This window comes from Apium graveolens, chromosome 4, assembly GCF_009905375.1.
Source record: "Apium graveolens cultivar Ventura chromosome 4, ASM990537v1, whole genome shotgun sequence".
Classification (NCBI taxonomy): Eukaryota; Viridiplantae; Streptophyta; class Magnoliopsida; order Apiales; family Apiaceae; genus Apium; species Apium graveolens.
In genome coordinates this window covers 217,904,268-217,910,267 of record NC_133650.1, presented here as the reverse complement: position 1 = coordinate 217,910,267, position 6,000 = coordinate 217,904,268, and positions in this window count along the sequence as shown.

Sequence of the window (6,000 nt, the reverse complement as noted above, 5' to 3'; positions counted from 1 at the left end):
TGATAGACGGATTTATTTCGTGATCGTTGCATTTTAAAATGATTTTATGGAGCTAAAATTCCATTTTCAGCATAATCTTGTAAAATCCGTATTTAATCAACCGTGCACTCAAAAATTATTCTGAAAATATGGCTGAAAAGCTAATTTCGAGATCTAGACTCTAAAATTATTATTCATTTCATTCTCATCCTTTTCGGGAGAGCTATTTCTTGATTAAATTCATTTTTGGATTGAAAATAAGAGAGAAAAGGAAAAGAAATGTAAAAGTGTGGTACAATAACCACACTACCCTCCCAAGTCAATATAAATACTCCCTCCCCTCCCCCTTTTCTTTCCCTTTACCCGGCCACTCCCTCATCTCTTACATTCTCTCATTTCTCTCTCTTTTTCTCTCTCACTCTCGAAGTCTCACTCTCTCTCTTTTTCCTCTCGGTATATCTCTCTTCTTCACTTAATTTTTATGGATTCTTCCCTAAAACTTCATCCTTGTTACATATATAAACTTTGATTCACTTGCATGTGTGGTTTGGTACTTGCATGCGAGTGTGTGTGTGTGTTTAGGTTCGGTTTTTACCGAGTTCTTGTTTTATAGAACCAAGATGATGTGATTTTGTGATGATTATGTCTTGCATGTGTTTATTGCTGTGATTTTTAAAGAAAATTGGGGGTTTTGTGGTTGGACACCCTCGAATGAGGGCACCACCGTGAAGCCACCGCCACCGGTGATGAACTCCGGTGAACCAGTGGTGAGTGATGATGTTATTACTGAGATCTACTAAACATAAAATCTATTTTCAAAGTTTGCATGTGGTGATTTCATAAAAACGCGAATGGGTCCTTGATTTTGAGAAAATAAATTTGATTGTTTCTTGGATGAAAATGACTTGTTAATGAATATTCTTAGAAGTAATTGAGAAATTTGATTAGTTGATGATTTAAGAATCGAAATAGAAGTTGCATGTGATGTTTTGCTTGGAAACCGAATGGTTCTTATTTATTAAGTTAATTTTATGATGAAAATTATTTGTTGATTGATTGATGTAGAGATTCTTGAATAAGTGGATTAAGATGTAGTTTAAGAACTCCAAATGATGCATGCATGTCTTTATTAGTGGAAAATTCGGGTGATCTTGCTTGATCTTAAGGGATTAAAGTTGATTTATGTGTTTAAACGAACTATAGGTGTGATTTCAATTTGGTTCTAGAAAGTGCATGTCAAATTTATCTATGCATGTGTGTTTCTTTTGAAAAATCCGAATGGATCTTATGGTTAAAAGAAGATTAAGTTGATTTTGTGAGTTTATGTGCTAATTGCATTAGTTACTAGCGAGAATCAACATGAGTATTTGGATGCATGTCGAGATAGAGTTTTGCATGTAAGCGTTTAGGCTAAAAGATGATTTAAAGGAATAGAAGTGACTTGAATTCAAGTTTTTATGCAATTTTGTTGTTTGCATGTTAATACTTGATTCTTGGTTGTGTTTGGTTGTAAGGGTCGAATGGAATATAGGTACAAAAGGGATTGATTTGATGCTAAGTGAATGCATGTGTATTTTTTTTAGAAATTATGTGATTTATATGTGTGTTTTGGTTCGAATTGAATGATGAAAAGGGAAGAATTGAATTGTCTTGATATAAGGCTATATAAGTGATATAATAACTCGAGTATAGAGTTTAAAACACAAGGATTAAATGTTATATGTGAACTGTTGTAAACCCTTTGAGAACCTTTACGAACCCCTTGTGTAATGATCATTTACTCCTTTGTTTACCTTATTCCCTAATGATTCTTGAAACGGTTTAGATTCCCCAACTTGAGTATCTTGTCATCATTTGATCAAGATCCCTAGAATTGAACTTTGCTTATCCTTGATTCATTTCCTTATCTTTGAATTCTTGAAATTGAACCTAAGAATGAGTTTCGACTTGAAAGAGTTTGAATGATTTCATATTCTCTCTAATGATAAAATGGATTTATTAAACCTTTCTTTTTCCAACACAAGGTTTTCCAAATGATTTCCTGATGGATTGGATTGAGACGTAAGAGACTAGTGGGACTAGTCTAGTTGTATAAAGAGGCTAGCGGGGCTAGTCTAGTTAAGGCTGAAATTATGCCATAAGTACCTTAAAGATCAGATGGAGGTCGGTACAGGATCACCCGTATTATTATGAATTGAAAAATTAAAGTAGTCCAATCAAGGGTTCCATAATTATTGAATTTTATTCAGTGAATAATTCTTTGAAAATGAAATGGTATATAATGTTTTGAAAAGAGTCTATTGTGATATTTATTAGCTTACAACTTGTGAACCCTGATTTTGATTCTGTTATCAATTATATAATTGATTTCCAATGATGAAAAGATTCTCGCTTTCCATTTGAAAGATCACTTGTGATCATGTTAATGATTTGTGATGAATGTCTGCTTTCACCCTATCTTGAGCCTTGTTCCTTGGAAGCCCAAAGCTTTTCTTCATAACCCTTTCATAGCCCAAAAGATAGAAATCTTCCACCTAGAAATGATAAAGTAGAACGCCCTGAGATCGATAATGGTATATTGTGGATTTTGTATCATAGAACTGTTTTATAGTTACTTGCTGAGTTTTATACTCATATTTTTTGTTTGAATCTAACCATGGCAGTTAAGCAAGAAGATGGTCAGGCTTAGGCGCACTGCTTGTAAGAGCGTACCTGGTGGTCCCTACCGTGTTGAGGGCTTCCGGTTACCAGAGCAGGTAGTACAGATTTTGAGTGAGCAAGTGCTTAGCCGAAAAGTTGTTAAGATACAACGGGTTATTTGTCGGTTCCAAGTCGGGATCGACTATGTAAAGTTGGTTTTAATTTGGGTTGTAAATTATATTCTATGGTTGGTAGTTGTAATCTTGTCTCATATTTTATCATGTTTGATCCTATTAGTAGCTAATCGGGGTTTATGCTTATTTAATTCATAGATTAAAGGTGTGTGGGTCCTCATTTCCTAACCCCGAGATTGTGGGAGTCACAGTCGGGAATATGTTGATCATCCTTCAGGAGCCTTGTAGATCATCCATCGGGAGTCTATCTGTCACTTGACTCTATTTCACTTATACAGAATTACACGACATCTCATATTTACAATTAGCCAACCTATTCTGCATATCAATCTAGTAGTTTGACTTAGAGAATCCTACAGAATCTACTAGACTAAAACATGTTATTTGCAGAAATGTGCTACAGTACTTATTTATTACATAAGCTACACTCTCGATGGATGTCAAACTGTCATTTGTCGGGACTATAAAGTTCATCGGTCGGGACTATATTAGAACATCCATCGAGAGCTACAAAATTCACTAAGTTAAATCTACTAAGATGTTTTGTTTAACTTATCATCAAGTTCACAACATATTCCTAATAATCTCCCCCAATTTATGTCAGCTGAAATTGTATCCATAAATTAAGGGAGACTTGATAATAACAAAACACCCTAAATGTACATATTAAAATATAGTAGATTAAACTGATAGGTGCTACAATATTATTGAAAATTGAACAAAGCAAAGTTTTCAAAGAGTTCTCACAATCATTATCAAGGTGCTCCTCTAGACTGAGCAGATGATTCTATTTCCTTATTTGTCTGGATTTCTTCCCAAGCTTCATGTTATTCTCTTATATTTGATTCTGGAGTTGTTTGTGGAATTCATGTTCATCAGCTTCAGATAGATCCAACTTTTCTTGCATTTTCAATAGAGTCTCATTGCTAGAGATACTCAATTGGTCATCCAGTCTGAAGAATCTTCTAACACCCTTATCATCCATAAATTCCATCAGCCAATAAGACCTTAAATGCACTATACTTCCTGTGAAGAGAATTGTTAGAGTTCTTGGAAGTGCATTCTTGGCTTTATTACTCCTTAGATCTTCTATCTTCTTTAGGACCAATTTCCTTGCAGTTACATTGAAACTAAAGTTTTTCTTGAAGAATGAGAAATATTTATTAGTATAGAGCAGCTTTCCTGAAGAATCCTGTGAAGAGGCCATGTGATTTCTCTCCCTCCCTTGTATTTAAACACCAGTCTTTCAGGAAGATGTCTGTGAGCATCAATCCCTCTTACTTCTTCCAGTTCATCCAAATAGAGGTTTAAATATGAAAACTCCTTGATGTCACAGATATATAAAAGATCTCCCTTATTGACTGTAGGTTGAGATTTGGTTAGGGTCTTGGTTCTGAGAGTCACAGGCCCGACCTTCTTAGTTGCTTTAATCTTTGTTTTTTTTGGCTTGTTGAAGATAGGTAAATTGAGTTCAGGAATTGACAAACTTTCCCAGTCTATTGGCTCATCTTTAGGAATTATAGGCTCACCATGAAAGTTCTTTATTGGGTCCACCTTGAATTCCTCATGTACCACTGAGGGCTTGGATGTTTGAGTTGAAGTTGTAGACTTTTTGTGAATGTAGTCTTCCATTTCCTCATCATTGAAGTCCAATTTTCTTTTAGAATGAAGCTTGTATCAAATTTCCTTTTTTCTTGAGGTTCATTTTGTATTTTTTGATCTTGAGCTTCAGTAATCATAGGTGGTTTTTCAGAGATTTCAGTTGCAGCTTTCACAGCTTGAAGCTTGGCTACTATAGCATCTTGCTCTTTCTTCTGTTTGAGCTTCTTAGCATCTAGAGCAGCTTGTCTCTTTTCTTTCTTAATTCTTTCTTTTTCTTCCCTTTTTACTGCTGTAAACTGAGGGTGTCCAGCCACCACACAGATCTCTTTTCCATTCCTGTAAATTTTGGCAATTCTCTTCTTTTGTACTGAATCAGATGTATCTTTGTAAAATATTATGGACCTTGCAAACAGCTTCTTTTAATCTGGTTTTGGAGTCTCAAACATGAGATCCAAGGGATTCTTGTCTGATGACTTTGGATAGTTCCTTTTAGGTTTCAAAATCAGATTGGCTTTTGGAGATTTGATGCATGAAGTTTGGCCTTTTTCCAAGCTCCCTAGACTTATTTCATTCACTGAGATTTGCTTGACTTGAGAATGATAATGAAAAGTCTTGTTTGGTTTCCGTATCTGACCAAATTTCTTCTGAATTTCTTCATCTATCTTCCTCCACTTGTCATCAAATTCCTTCTCAGCAATTTCAACATCAAGCATCTTCAGATTTGTCTTTGAATCAAGCTTAACAGCTGCTATTTGGATCAGATCAATGTTGTCCAATATTGGTGGCTTTGGCAAAGTAATTTCTGGAACTATTACTTGACTGATTTGAACATTTATCACATTCTCCCCCTCACTGGTTGGCTCTCTTTGACTGACTGGGATGATTGAATCTTTCTCCCCCTTTTTGTTATCATCAAGTAGAGTGGAGGTAGAAGTATGTGCAGCCACCAGATTTTGAAGCAACTGAGTTTGCTGTGCTTGATGTAGATGAATAGCTGTGAGAGAGGTTTCTAGAACTTTCATTCTAGTTTCCAATGAATCTACTTTAGTTGCAAGATCAGAATTTTTCCTCAACTGTCTGTTGATATCAAGCACTGTTGTATCTGGAAATTTAGTCCAATCTTTCAGAGACATCCTTCTTGATTTGGTCAATCTCAGTTTTAATTGAAGTGACATCTTGATTGTGTTGAAGAGCTTGTATTTGATTTAGTTGTAGAGAGTTGAGGTGTGCTTGTATAAGCTTCTTGGTGCTAGCATTAGTAGTGGCTTGAAGAGCAGTGTATGTGTGTTGAATGATATGAAAAAGAGTTGTCTTGAAATGCTGCTTATCACACTCTTTAGAAAACACCCAAGGTGGAATGTTTGATCTAGAGATAGGGACTACTTCTCCCCCTATTTCCATGAACTCTTCTTCATCACCATCTTCATCTCCAAAGAAGTCTTCAGACTCACCAGTTCCATAGTCAACATCATCATCAGCTTTGGGTGGCATGACTGTGATGACATCCTTTGATCTTTGCATTGAAGCAGTTTTATGCACCAAGTTAGGCATTTTTTCTGCAGCCACATTATCCTGTTCAACTAGA